The sequence below is a fragment of the Fukomys damarensis genome, unplaced genomic scaffold (genome assembly GCF_012274545.1).
Source record: "Fukomys damarensis isolate Sample0158 unplaced genomic scaffold, DMR_v1.0_HiC HiC_scaffold_37, whole genome shotgun sequence".
NCBI lineage: Eukaryota > Metazoa > Chordata > Mammalia > Rodentia > Bathyergidae > Fukomys > Fukomys damarensis.
This window is the reverse complement of record NW_022900949.1, coordinates 26,113,485-26,128,287: the sequence shown is the minus strand read 5'-3', so window position 1 is coordinate 26,128,287 and position 14,803 is coordinate 26,113,485.

Below are 14,803 nucleotides of genomic sequence, written 5' to 3'. Positions count from 1 at the left end.
CAGAATGCTCAACATTGCCGGCCATTAGAGAAACTCAAATTAAAACAATGCTGAGATTCCATCTTTCCTAAGAAATAATAGCCATCATCAGGAAACTAAAGAATTACATACACTGGCAAGGTTGCACAAAAAAAAAGGAATCCTTCTGCACTACTGGAGGGAATGTAAACTAATATAATGACTATGGAAATCAGTATAAAGATCCCAAAAAAACCTAAAAGTAGAAATTCCATTCTACTTTCTAGTCTCCCTTCAAAAAGGGTTAAAGACATCACACTACAGTGATCACGAATGCCATGTTTACAGCAACACAACTCATAATAGCTAAATCTTGGAAGTGGCCTATAGGTCCAACAAAAGATGAATGGATAAAGAAAATGTGGTATTTAGAACTGGAATCTCAGATGCATTGCCCTTAACAATTAAATAAAACACTCACTATCGGTTAGAAGTGGGGGGGATCGGTTTTCCTGCTACGACTGTTGCTTTCTCAGGTGTCGTGTGTAGTTGGTGTCAGAAGCATTCTCACAACACATGTTTTGTAAATTACCCAAATTCCTATATCTATTCCTTGCCTAGTCTCTGAGCTTCTATTGTGACAGAAATTTAATGTGTTGATTTGAAGAGTTGAAGGGTGTGGCAGCTTCCAAAAGGGGAAATGGTTTCTCCCCAGAAGGACCGCCCTCCAAGGAACGCCCTCACCCTGACACCTAAGCTCTAGAAAAAATGGTGATTTTTCCACTTTTGCTTTGGCTATTTGGTGCCTCCTGTATTTCCACACAAATTTTGGATTTTTTTTTTTAATTTCTGTAAAAAATACAGTTGGGAATTTTGATTGGATAGTATTTAATCTTTAGAAGCCTTTGGGTAGTGCAGGAGTCCACAGTCAGTTGGTGGTGGTTTATTATATCGGCAATAGGAGACTAATGCACGGCCCCAGGTGCATTTAATTCACTTTGTTCTTTGGCCTACAGGAAGCCAGATACACTAAACAACTTCCCTTCTACCAGGCATGGCTAATTTTTTCTATAAATTATCAACTAATAAATATCTTGTGTTTTGGGTGCCATTCTGGTTTGAACCAGTGAAAACTGGTCACAGATTTGGAGGCCCTGCAAATCACCCTCTAGTTCTACTGGAGGATGATAGAGCTAGCTAATTCCTAAATCTTGGGAAACACTTTAATCATGTAATACAAATGAGCCTATTGTTTTAATGGAACAGTCTGGTTTCAAACAAAGATAATGATGCCATTGTGAAAACAGAGACCAAGTTATCAGTTGATTTCTGTCCTTCCACATGGAGAGGTCTGCAGAAGGGCCATTTACAGAGGAGAGCATCAGCAGATCCAGTCCTAGTTGAGAAAATACACGGGGATTGAGGACAGAATTTGTCTCTGTAGTAAATACATTCAAAAACCAACTTACGTCTTGTTCATTTCCCTAATTATCATTAGTTTCCAAGTGGGATCTCCTGTCTCAATGCTGTTTTCCCATTGAGAAGAGCTGCATCATACAAAAGCCACTTCTAACATTACTAAATTTCCATTAAACCCTGATTTTTAGCAACAGTTTTACACGATGTTAAATAATCTCCAATAGTTTGTGGAATGACTCTGTTTCCCATTGCTTAAATATTTGGAGTAGGTAAACTCACCATCCAAATGTACAATGGAGTAAAGGAGCTGGGTAAGAAGATTTTCATGACTAGTATGTATGATGATATTCACATTAATATGTTCCGAAGGCATGTAGACCTCTGCTTCTTCCATACTCATTGGCACAATTTCAGTTATAAAAACTCTTGACATTTCATCTACTTGGCAAAAATCTTGATTTTCCTACTGAAATCTTGGGAGTCATTAGTACTCTCTCTGACTATTTACAGTTCTCTTCCTCCTGATTATGTGGCAGGCTACCTGTTCCTTATCTGAATTGAGTTTTAAAAAACAAAAACAAAAACCTGCCTTACTTTAGCAGGAAAGGGTGAGTGGACCCGATGAATATTGACTCTGATCAAAATCCTATAATGTGATGTGTTCCTGACCTATTCCCTCCCCACTGCCATAGGTATCTGGGGACCCTAATGGCTGGGGCCCCTTAGCCTGAGCTTCAGAGTGAGAATGACAGGAAGAGACCCTACTGATCTGCAGTGAGCTAAAACTGTGATTGAGAACCCCATCTGCACTCAGCTTCCCTACATGGAAAGTGATTTAACTCTTAAAATCACAAAAACATACCTGTCCAGCCCCAAGGTCCAAACCCCTTTCGTAGCAGTGTGAATTGCAAAACCCATGCTGGCACTTAAACTAGCTTTGATTTCTGGGGTCCTTACCATAGTACAGCCATGCATGCCCCTCCTGACTGATGGAAGACAACTTTGACTCACCACCGTTGACATCTCTTGCAACAATCATTTGATAAGAAAGAGGACATGGTGTGTTCTAATGAAGGAAGTTTTGTAGTCACCTCCACCTCACTGAAATAAAAAGGGTTCTTTACTGCTTTTGTGATCTCAGGCCACTTAGATATTTCGAACTTTATTTTCCACCAAACTAGCTAATATTATGCATCTATTATGGATATGTGTCTATTTACTGCTATTAGAAATAAATAAGATAATTAATGACAAGTAACTAGTTCAAAGTATATAGTAAATATCAGGATCTATCCTCTTTCCCACACTCAGATCCCTTCTGATAATGAAGTTCTAGAACTGATCAGAGAAGCACACAGACAAAATCAGGGCCACTTTCTGTTTCTATGAATAAACTTTATTGGACCACTACCACATTCACTCATTTGTACACTGGCTATGGTTTCCTGTACACTACAAATGCAGAGCCTCTATGGCCCACCCCACACTGCCTAAAATATTTGCTCTCTGAATCTTTACAGACAAAGTTCCTTGGACTAGATTCAGCCATAGCCCGGACAACTCAGTTTCTCATGCAAACCTAACCCTAAATTTGTTTATCTTTGACAAGTCACTCTTATTGTATTCCCTTCAGAAAGTGCTAATGGCAAACTTGAGATCAAATGATTCCTTCTAGATGCGGCATCACTAAGGATTTCATAGTAAACAGTGATGCCTACCACAAAACAGCCAAAAGATTGCTCTAACTACTTGATATCATAAAGAAGCAGTTGTGTATTCACTTAATAATTCATTCAACAAACATTTGCTTAAATGCCACTTATGCACCAATGAGCTATGCTAGGCACTGGAGAGATTTAAACATAAATGAGGTGCAGTCTTATACTCCAGAGGCCCAGAGGCTGACAGAGTAGTAAATGCATGTTAGTACAATGCAATGTAACTCAACAGAGCAAGCGAACAGTCAATAACTATCAACCATAAAAATAAGAGTATCATATCCGATTCCATGAAATAAAGCAATCTAGGTTTAGAACCTCTGGAAACAGGCACAAAGAACCAAAAATTAGCTGGAACTGCAACAAGGTTGCATGGGAGATGGAGAATGCAATTTCCCTAACTCCTGTGGGAGGCTTCAGAGAGCGCATTGATCTGAATCCTCTTCATTCTCCAGCTTTCATATCTGGAGAACGTTTTGTGCATCCTCAAAGTTCTCTCCCCAATAACACTGCAACTTGTGCATGGATAGATTCGACTTCGTTCTTGTCTCCAAAACCCTAGACTTTCCCAGAGCCATTTCTACTATTCCCTCTGGCTCAGAAACTTTCACTCCAAGATTTGGAGAGTCTCTTACCCTGCTGTGGGGCAATTCATTGAACAATCTGTGGCAGCAAGTACCTTTGGAGCACCTATGTTATTTCAAGTACTCCTTCAGAGTCGTGGGGAAAAAAAACAAACCAAACAGACAAAAATCTCTAGCTGTGTGAACCATGCATTAAGAAATGAAGATTTTAATATAATATTAATAATATTACTGTGATATTGATAATATTAAAGTTATGATTTATTAACAATAAGCATAATTTTAAAGTTGTATTAACATCAGCAAAGAAATGGAAACAATCTGTGTCCATCACCTGATGGATGGGAAAAGAAATTGTGGCACCTATACATGATGAAATACTGTAACTCATTAAAAAAGAACATGATCCTGTTGTTTGTAACAACATGGTTGGAAGTAAAAATTATTATTTTAAGTGAACCCTAGCCCTAAGCCAGGCACAAAACTACAGGTACCGTATGTCTTGACTCATTTGTGGAATCAAAAAAAAAAAAATTGATCTCCTAGCAGTTGAGAGGAAAATAGTGGCTACCAAAGTTCAGGGAGAGGAGAGGAGAGGGAAAGATGGAGAAATGTTGATAAATGGGTACTAAGTTGTAATTAGACAGGAGAAGAAAATTTTGCATGCTACTTTACAGTAGGATGAGTAAGACAACAATAATGCATTGTATGGTCTAGAGATAACACTAATACATTGTATATTTCAACAACCTAAAGGAAAAATCTTGAAAGTTTTCACCATGCTGAAAGCATAAAGGTTTGGAGCAGTAGATATGTTCAACCTGATTAGAACACAACATAATACGTATCAAACCATCACGTAGACCCCCTCATGTGTACATTTGGATGTACCTATGAGCAATAAATTTAAAGTTGTTAATGAAAAATTATGAGCAAATAAATAAGTAAATTATATAGGATTTTGGAATTTGATAAGTGGTATGGAATAAAATAGCATAGCCTAAAAGGATTTAGGATGTGGACTGGGGGAGCTGCCTGATTTTTTTTTTCCACTACTGAAGATTGAACTCAGGGCCTTTGCACTAAGCTACATCCTCAGCCCATCCTTCCTTCTCCTGTTCCTCCTTCCTCCCTCCTTCCTGTCTCTGCCTTTCTTCCTTCCTTCTGTCTCCCCCCTCCTTTCCTTTTCTCTTCGAGACAGGCTCTTGTTAAATTGCTCGGGTGGGGTCTCAAATTTGGTGATCCTCCTACCTAAACCTCCTACAGCACCAGATTCCAGGCTTGCACCACTGTGCCTCCTTTGCTTGGAATTTTAAGTAAACACTTAAAACACTCTCAGCGAGAGTCATCCCCAAAAGTGGTATTTGAGCAAAGACTTGAAAGGGATGAGGAAGTTGACCAAGTGGATGTTTGGGTGAGAGTATTACAGGAAGAGGGCAGAGCAAGTGCAAAGACCAGGAAGCTAGAGATCAAGTGTTCAAGGGATGAGGGAAGGCTGAGGTGGGCAGCGGAGTGAGCAGGGTGGAGAAGAACGGGAGATCCATTCATCGAGGCAATGCCAAGGCCGAGAGTGGGTGAGGCTTTTACTGTGAGGGGACTAGGGGGACTCCTGAAACGTGTGAGCAAGGGAGGGGTGTAATCTGTCAGATTCCTAAGGGCTGCTTTAGTGATTAGGTTGAGACCCCAGCATGGCAGGAAGGCTGGATTGAGGAGACCAACCAGGAGAGATTCCGGTGGCAGAGAAGGTGGGCGATGTGTTGAAAATCTGGATATATTTTGAAGGTAGAGCTTGGACCAGCGAAAGTGTGAGAGAAAGATGAGATTCGGGTGCTGACCTAAATGGGAAAGATGGAGAGAAGAAGATCAGCTTGGTATGGCTGACTGTGGGCCACAGGTTTGTGGGACACATCAGTCCTGTGCTTTTGCACCTTGACCACATATCCGTTCACTGCTGATGAGGGCTGCGTGTGGTGACCACCATGCAGCAGATCGAAAATAAATGGGCAGTCATGGACAAGCAAGAGTGAATAATTACAGAAAACCTCGAAGCAGGCAACCAGCTTCCTGGGGTTCTACCCAGGCAGAAGGCACAATTTCTCTCTGCTTTCAGAATCCCAAGGACTGGCAGAATTCCTTTCATTCCACTTCATCCCTCTCTAGAATTTCCAGTCTGGCCTAGGGACAGCAGTGGTGCGACTCCCAGAGGCAGATCGCTCAGCTCTTTCTGCCTCCTCTCCAGCTGGCCTTTCTGATTCCCCCATTCCGACAACGTTGGTCTATTTTCAGGAATAAGAAGAGTCATCTAATTGTGGATTCCTCAAAATCAAGGGATTTTTATGCTTGGTTTTCACTTGTGAAACTCTAAAATTTAAGGATCGTGCTCTTGTTCTCCAAGGTCATACCAAATGATCCAAATGGTAGCGAGCTATACTTCGATACTATTTAAAATTATAGTTGTCATATTGCTGACGAAAAAGTCACACATGTGTAAATACCGAATAGTTTCTCTGGTGTGAAAAACTATAATAGTACACAAGATCCTAATGGGATAATTAACAACATGAAATAGGAAGAAAAGGGCTAAAGGTGTAGCGAAAGTGGGAAGGGTAGGGGAAAGGGAATAAGGGAAAAGAAAAAAATATGAGAAAATGATAAATTGGAAATAAAATGTTTGTAAATGGGGAGGGGAGGAGGGGGTGAAGGGAGGGCAGGGACCATGGGAAAAAATGACAACCAAGACCAGTCATGTAAAGGTACAAGATCCCAGTAATGAATGTGACTGCACTGGATATCTAAAATGTACCAATAAACTCAATGAAAAGAAAAAAAAAGAGGTACAAGGGAATGCCAGGGATGTAAAATGCACCAGTTAAAATAAAAATCTACACAGCTACTTCTTGATCATTTTTAATAGCCTAGAATAGGCTCTGCATATGCGATCATTTTATGACTGATATCTGCCTGCCCATTGATCCAGAGTTAATTAGTCTGTTGGGATTTAAGTAAAACAGATTCTGCCTATGAAATTATACAAAATATAACAATGTTCACACTGGTCCTACTGTGCGAGCTAATAATTAGACATCGTCTGTGTCATTTTCTGAACTTTCAGCGAGAACATTAAGCAGTCAGGCATTTGTTAATGATAGAACATTTCCAGGGGAGAGAGGCCGGCAGGAGAATTGAGGGGACCGAATCCACAGTACGCAGGGCTGACAAGGAAATGCGCAAAGGGCTTTTGAGGGAAAGCCAGGAGGTGGATACTCCCACAAAGGGGACATGGCTTCCTTCACCTTCCAGCCCTGCCGCTGCTTCTACCCTGTCCAATTAATTCATTTTCATAATTCAATCTCCCTCTCTCATTTGCAAACATGAGCTATTAGCTCATAAAAGAACAATAGATTCTTTAACTCCGTGAGCAAAAGTTCCGTAGCTCTTGAAAATCCCCGAATTTGTAAAGACCATCCTAATGCTTCCTTTCCATTTACGCAGTGGAGTTATACAGCTGAAAAATTACGTGTAAATTATTCATATCTCACCTGATGATCAGTTTCTGTCCTGTAAGAAACACTTACTAAATCAATTTCACAAATTTGGCTTTTTTAATTTTTCGAAAAGAACACATGGCCAGCTTGTTTATATCATAGATTCTGGTTATCATTGAATTTAATATTTCTTTATCCCAAAGGTGTATTTTCTGGCTAAGAATTAATTCTATTTAGTCTATCACACTTACCTCATTGATTCTTAAAGCTGTCTTCTTTATTCCAGGCATCATTTTCTGGCAGAACAAGTATTTTCATATATATATAAATATATATATATATATTCATATATTCAAATATATATATTCATATATATATTTCATATATATATATACACAAAGTCACAAATTAAGTCCCATCTCACACCCAAATGTACAAATCTTTAGCTTACACACTGGCTTCTGGCTGCATTATTCTCTGAAATTGTCTTCTGTTCACCAGCATTTAGTATTCAAATTAAACTCAGCAAAATTGCAAATGATTTCATGTCATGAACTTCCACGTCACCTTCAAAGAGTCAACCACAAATGTTAAATTCATGAAGACAAAGTCTCTTCTCTGGTTTCCACTGAAAATAGAGCCATTCATTTGAAGTGAGCTTACATGAAATTAAGAAAGAATAAATTTGAATAGCTCTTTGTTTCATAACAAATACGCAAGATAATCTTGTAGGTATATAAATCATAAAGAGATGATTCTCTTATGGCTTTGCACCCAAAGAGTGTAGAGTCTGCCCTGGAATTCAATCAGTCAATAAACATTTGTTTAGCAATTATATGCCAACCACTTTCATAAGTATTAGGCATATAACAGTGAATGAGATAGGTCATGTTCCTACTTTACTGCAGGAAGGCACACAATTAACAAACCAGTAAAATAGTAGGTAGTGGTAAGTGTTGTGAGATACTTGTAGTAGGATATTATAATTAAGAATGACCCAGGCTCTGAAATGAAAAGACATTTCTCAGACAAAGAAGTAAAAGCTGCAAGTAAATATATGAAAAAATGTTCAACATCACTGGTCATTCAAAAGATGTAGAGGAAAACAACACTGAGATTCCACCTCAGCCCACAAAGAATGGCTGCTGTCAAGAAATCAACCAATAACAAATGTTGGCAGGGATGTGGAGAGAAAGGAACCCTTCTCCATTGTTGGTGGGAGTGCAGATTGGTTGATTGAATTTTGATAAGTTTTATGCCTCTAGGATGTTATCCATTTCTTCTAAGTTTTCTAAGTCATCTACACTGTTGTATAATTTTTCATACTGGCCTCATTTCTCAGGTGTTAATTGTAATTAATGTGTTCTTTGTAGCTGGAAAGATGAGAATGAAGTGGTAAATTCCACTGAGTGCTGTTAAATGAGTGATTTTGCTAAATAATACACTACATCCTGACAGTGAATGACTAGTGAGGTTCACTGTCTTCTTGGTTACAGAATCAATGGCAATCATGTGAGACAAAGGCTATTTAACCCCCGAAACTGTAGTTAAAGAGGGAGGTGGATGTCTGCTTTTGACCTTCCTGGTCCTTTTGTGATCTGAATCAATAAGTGCTTCTTATAGCTTTGAGTCGTGTGTCTAATTAATCATTCTCTTCGTCCTACTTGACAAAGTAAAATATAAATCAAATCATATTTGTAAATTCCAACAAGCTTCTTGACTCCATGCCATCTCAATAAAATAGTTTAAATGTCACCTGCCTATTAAAATGTTTCCCTTGTGCCAAAACAGTTACATTATCAAATTTAAATTGGATTAGAAAGGAGAGAGTATTTTAAAGATATCAATAGTTGTGTTATTATAAATAATGGGATATATGACAAATAAGCTTACAAGGAAATTTTAATCTGTATATGTTAACAACTTCAAAATAAAAATTAATATAAGAATGTGATAATTATGAAAGGATAGTGTAGGTGGCATGTCTAATCCAGAAGAGAAATGTTCAGAAGAATAGTCACCCACAAAAATCCTTTGCTTTGCCAAGATACAAAAATCAAAACAGCAAAGTGAACACTGGTCCTGAGTTTCGCCCAAATATTTAACACAACCACACAAAATTAAAGAGAACGTTTTCTTCAGAATCATCACATCCTTTTCATGAAATGGAAGAGTCTATGTAACCAGTGTATGGTTAGCTAGGAATCCTTTCTTTTGCTGTGAGTTACAGGTGAGATCCCCGAAGTGCAGATCAGCCAGGAGGTTGAATTGCCGACCTCTCTCCCCAGTCCATCCATGGTGCCTGCTACATGACTAGCCACACCTTTAATGGGTTATTCACTGGGGTGCTGTAGTCACTATGTAAACTGGCACCTGCCTCACCTGTGTAACTTCAGACTCTGGAGGAAAGCAGGTGTTTACAGCATATGTGTTCCGTGAGTGAGTGCATGAAAGAATTAGTTAGTTCTTGTGTCTCCACCTTCCCTTGTATGTCAGTCCAGGGAAAAGATAACTCCTATTTCCTGGCTCTTAAAAGTTGCTAACTCAGATCCCTATTTTTCTGAGACTGCCTCCTGAATGTGCCCTAGTGGCTGCCCCATTTCATGATAGGCTCTGCTTGTGAATGGGTGTCACGGAGGGGATCAGATTGAGATTGGTCATCACTTGGTGAGGTGCTACTGTTTTTTAAAGTATATTAGGTATTCATGTAGCACTCCATCTTGGTAGGACTTGATTTTACATCACAATAGTATGTTAACATGTGTGTGTGTGTGATTGAACATACACAGTCTAACAACTGTTGAATCTAATAAGCACCTCAAGTCTTTTTGGAATCCAAAGGAAAGCTCAACACTCCTGGGGAGTCCTAAGGGTCGAGGGATTACTCAGCCCCACCTCTTCACCAGGTGAGCAGTTTTCTCTGGAGCAGGCAGCACCTCCTCCACTCTTCTTGATGTGTGGCTTTATAGAACCTGGAGACATCAAGTGCATGGATGTTGAAGTCAGGAAGATTGGGTTGAATGGTTGAGAAGTCCCTGGAGCTACACAAAGCAAGGAGGGAAATCTTGAGTTCTTTTTTTTTTTTTTTTAAATCAAGTCACTGCCATTTCAGTGGCAACATTATTAGCTTTACATTCTTCACAATCTTAAACTTCTTGTATTGAGCAAGCAGAATAATTCATGGGAATCCTAACACAACCAAACTCAGCTCGTAATCTCAGACGTTCCCTTTCCACCATTCTCTTGTGTCATACAGACTCATTCATTCCGTTTTTGTGTCTTTCCGAACGCACCTACATGAGTAAAAATTGCTAAGTTGCTGCATAAATACCACTGCTTTCATTTTTAATTTTGAACTTTATCAGGAAGGGAAGAAATCTCCACAACGTATTGGTTTTAAGGAAGAACCTGTACGAGACGGCACGTAGAGGGCCAGTGACGAAGGCAGTAGAAGAATTTACCAACAACCAATAAATACAGGAAAAAGAAGAGTTCACTCAGATCAGAGTACTCTGTCAGGAATCACGGAAGAGGACTTTCCAAGAGAGGAAATGCGCACTTAGAGTGAGAGGCTGGGGGTTTTCTAAGGGACTGAAGATGCAGGAAAAGGTCTCAGCAATTCCAGATGTCTCGGGAATGTTTCTTTCCCGATGCCTCCTTTCTGTTGACCCCGTAGGAACACCTGTACTGTTTCTTGCGTTGTACACTAAAGTTACAAACTCTCTAGACCTCTCCTTCAGGGCTCACAGAAGGCCCTTCCTACTTAGATAAGGATATCTGTTTATTATGATTTTTACTTTTGGGAATACATGGGGCATTGGCTCTTTGGAAGGAAAGAATGGTTTTTGTATTTATTTTTAGCTTTTGCCATTTCTAGTCAACATTAGTGCTGTACCTCATGACTGCTAGTACGTGGTGGATCAGAGAAATTTGTATACTGAAAATTTTAACCCTTCCATCACCACAACGCACTCTCAGCTTCAGCCTGGGGAGAAAGATAGTGTCTTAATCGCTCCAACATTGCTGGTACCTGACTCTCACAAGTTAAAGGAGGAGAGGTTATTTTTACGGTTTGTAGTAGCCTCAGTCCACAGATGGCTGGCTCCAAGGCAGGGTGGCATGGCAGAGGAGAAACAGACCATGGTGGGACAAGAAGAAAAGCAGCCAGCCTACTTGCCTTCTTTCTTTTTTAGTCCATCCAGTGTATAAGCCTATCAGTTGGTGCCACTCACAATCAGGATGGACCTTCCCGTTATCCAACCCAGAACTATGCTAAACCAATCAGCAGATTAATCCAGTTATCACACGCCCATGATCCAGCCACTCCCCAAAGCTCCACTTATCAGTGCAGCAGGGTTTGGGAGGACGTCTAGATAACAGGGCAGTTTCATAGAGGCAGTGGGGTCCAGAGTCCAGAGTCACGTCTGAATTTGTTCTCATATCTTTACTTTGTGTTCACCAGGAAGTGGCTTATCACAAAACCACTGGGCTCCTTTGTACGCTAACCTCATTAGCCTGCAAAAAGCACTTACTTCATAGGGATCAGATGGGGTCTGGGAAGATTTACACAGACCCTGGAGGGACAGTTTCTCAAGAGAAGAGTTTTGTGCCCACCCCCAACCCCAAGAGGCACACAGAGACTTTCTGGCAAGTGAAGCTGCAGGAACCGATCTTGGAGCAAAGGAGATGCATCCTTGCTGAGTTGCCTGCACTCGCTACCCTCACCCTCCCTCGGGTTTCAGAAATGTTGGGCTGGCACTGTTGTCTCAGTCTGATCCTGATGTCCCTGCTCTCAGTTTCATTCTGTTACGTGTGGAGCTGTGTAGCCTAAGGCTTCAGAGTTAGCCAGCCGATGTTTAAGTCCTTATTCCTCATCACTTACTTGTATGAGTTTAGACGATTGGTCAATACCTATTTCTTCATCTGTTAAAGAAGGTGGCAAATAACCTCAAAGGAGCATAGCAACTCAATAAGTGAAAATATTAACATCGCAGAATTAAGTGACACAGGTAAAAATTATCCAAATACTCCTAGGATAATTAAGGTAAGTTGATTTTTATTTTTATTTTATTTCAGTTTCTTATTTATTTATTTTTGAGACACTACATCATTCAGGCTGGACTTGAGCTCACTATGTCATCCAGGCTGGCCTTGAACTCTGAGACTCGACTGATATTGTTGCCTTAGCCTCCTGAGTACCTGGGATTGCAGGCTCGTGCCACACACCTGACTTATTTTACTGTTTTGCAATGTCCCTCTTTGTTCCTTGTCTTGAATTATATTGTCTGCTACTTCCATGACACATCAGCTTTATATAGTGAGTCAGTGCTTCTGCAGCATAACATTTTCAATCCTTTTCCCCTCCTGACCTATCGGTGTCTTCATACTTGAAGTGTGTCTTGTAAGCAGCATGTAGTTGGATCTCCTTACTATACCTGCTGTTCGTTGTTTTGGGTTTTTTTTTTTAATTTTTGTTTTTATTTTTGTTTTTGTTTTTGTTTTTTGAGATAGGGTCTCACTGCATTGTTGAGACTGACCTGGAACTCACTATGTAACCCAGGCTGGTCTCAAACTAACAGCGATCCTCCTGCCTCAGCCTCCAAGTGCTGGGATTACAGGCCTGCGCCACCACGCACTGCTTTGTGTTTTGTTTTGATTCAACCATTTCTGCTTTCTTTGGGGCTAAATAAAAAGTTCACTTTATCATTTTACATTTTTATTTTAGCTGCATATTTCTGTATTTTGTTCAGTGGTTCCTTTTGACATTATTGTATGTAGAATTAACATTTTGTTTACCTTGATTATTATTTTTTCACTTTCATGTACAAGGATCAAATGAAACTATATATTTGCTAGCCCTTTGTGCTACTGCCATCATAGATTTTGCTTTTATGTTTCTTAGAATATCATTACACTTTTATTATTGCTTTAAATAGTAATTTCTAAAGTACTTTTAAATTACATTTTATGTTACTTTCAGTTCAATCCTGAAGATTTGCTCTTCAGTTTGGGACTGTGTACTCTTTGGGCTGAAATTTTTGCTGTATTGTTTCTTAGAGAATTGGATCCACTCAGAAAGAGTTCTCTTAGCTTACGTTTGTCTGAGAATCTGTTAATTTCATTTTAACTCTATTTTTGCATGTATAAATTTCTGGATGGGCATTTTTTTTTTCACTCAGCACCTTATAGACATCGTGCCCTTCATTTGGACTGTGATTACATCTGATGAGAAATGTCTCTTTTTTCCTGTGGCTGCTTTTAAGCTATTTTCTTTTTCTTTGATTTTCCAATGTGACTATGATGTGTTAGGTATGGTTTTCCTTATATTTTTCAAATTGAAGTTTGATGAGCTTCTTGAATCTGTGGATTGATAGCTCTTCTCAATTTTGGAAAACTTTGAACCTTGTCTCTTTGAATATTATTCTGCCTCTCTCTCCTTTACCTTAAGGACTCCAATTGTAAGTATTAGACTATCCATTGTCCCTCCTATATTGAGTACTATTTTCTTCTATTATTTTTACTCTCTGTTTCTATCTAGCTGACTACTTTTCAACTATCGTCAATTTTACTGGTTCTTTCTTATGCTATTCCCAATCTGACATTGTTTCCAGTAAATTCTTACTGTCAGAAACTGTTTTGTTTTTATTTCTGTTTCTTGTCCTAAAATATCAATTTTGTTTTTTATTAAGTTTCCTCTAAAATATTTATAATTGTTGGGATCTTTAAGGTGTTGATTCTAACATGTGGATCATCTATGGGTCAGCTTTTCTCAACTATTTTTCCTCTTGGTTATTTTCTCCTTTGGCTCATTTTTTAAAAATTGTGTATTAGGTATCCTGATTAGAGAATTGCTGGAGTAATAGTTCTCATGGTTTATATCTAGATGCCCTGGTAAAGCCTTATGTACTCACAGGTGGGGCTTTTAAAATATGAATGGATTGTGGGAGCTACGGCTGACTTGCCTTTAGGAAGTGGGGCCTCGTCAGGGAGGTGAGTCACTAGAAGCATGATACCCCTCCCATCTCCCTCCAGTCCTCCGCCCCCATGATCTATCTCTCTTGCTCTCTGCTTTCCAGCCACCATGACGTGAGCACTTGTCCTCCACTGCAGGCCCTTACTCCATGCTCTTACGCCTTGGAGCCAGCTGACCTCTAAAAATCATAAGCCCAAACAAACCTCTGCTCCTTTAAGTTGTGGGTGTCAGTATTTTCTCCTGGAAATGAGGAAAGTTACTAAGACAATAGCATTTTCCCCTAGAAAGGAAAAAAATATCTTTTCTTCAGTCTGGCAACCAGCACAAATAACTGATAACTTTTATCTGATTAAGAGTTGCATTGCAAGTTGGAATTTTTACTTTAGTTCATTTTTATTTACTTCAGGTTTCAAATATCTCGAAGGCAATATCTGCCCTGAATATTTTTCTCTCTGTCCCTCTTTCTGGCTCACCTCTCTCTCCACCCCCAGCTCTACCCTCGGCTTCCCACAACTCAGGGGAGGAGAGCAGGAATTAAGAACAACTGTCTCGGGCTGGGGATTTAGCTCAGTGGTTCTGTGGCCTGCCTCGCAAGCGCAAGGACCAGAGTTCAATCCCCAGTACCAAAAAAGAAAAAAAAAAAAAAAAAAAAAAAAAAAAAAAAAT